The following is a 996-nucleotide window of genomic DNA, read 5'->3' on the forward strand; positions in this document are numbered from 1 at the left end:
TGTCTCTCGTGTTACTCTAGCTGGGAATAAATGAATGTGCGGAAAGGAACGTTTGCAGCGTGTGCTTCTGCCTGTGGGAGGGAATCAAGAAATGTGCAGTGGTACTTTGCTATATTGGGGACGCATTCCGTTTCCTGCTGAAAACGACCTGATTCACGTGGAATTGCACATGGCCGTGGTTAACGAATACGGAGTACTCCTAAATATATTCCAATGTGGATGTGAACCAACTTGTGGTTTTTTTTTGAGGGGAAAACCAACTTGTGGTTGGATGGTTAGAAGAAAGTTGGTTGGATGGTGGTATTCTCAACCGCATTTATTCTGGATTTATTTCAGGATTTTCGGCAATATCGTTTTTTTAGGGGAAAACCAACTTGTGGTTGGATGGTTAGAAGAAAGTTGGTTGGATGGTGGTATTCTCAACCGCATTTATTCTGGATTTATTTCAGGATTTTCGGCAATATCGTTCTTAGGGGTAGGGTGTGTGTGCGCGCGTCATGGGGTCAGTGTATGTGCGTATATATATGAGTGCTTGTGTTTGTACTGATATAAAAAAAATTCAATGCGGACCACATACAGAGTAAAATGAGTGAATCTCCACTAAAATATATTGTATACATTTGTATGTAGTTTGTTTTGAAATCTCTAAAAGTACACATATATATTTAGGAATGGAGGGAGTATATATTAGGCTGCTTGTCCTCTATTTGAGGCAAGCCTTTGCTTTTTCCCCCACGCTAAACTGATCGGCAAAATGTTCTATTTTTACACGGACAAAGAGGAAACCTTTTTTTTTTTTGAAATGGACAAAAAGGAAACCTTGAAGCCACGTGTTCGGCCGAAACGCCGCTCCTTCCCCAGGGTTCTCTCCGATCCAACGGCCAGCACCAATCTCGAAGCGCACGTGAGCGCCCAAAACCAAAATTAGCGAGCACCCGGGCGGACGCGGGGAAACCACCCCCACCCCCACCCTCCCCCCCCCGTTTCGGCGCAAGG

The sequence above is a fragment of the Triticum aestivum genome, chromosome 7D, assembly GCF_018294505.1.
Source record: "Triticum aestivum cultivar Chinese Spring chromosome 7D, IWGSC CS RefSeq v2.1, whole genome shotgun sequence".
NCBI lineage: Eukaryota > Viridiplantae > Streptophyta > Magnoliopsida > Poales > Poaceae > Triticum > Triticum aestivum.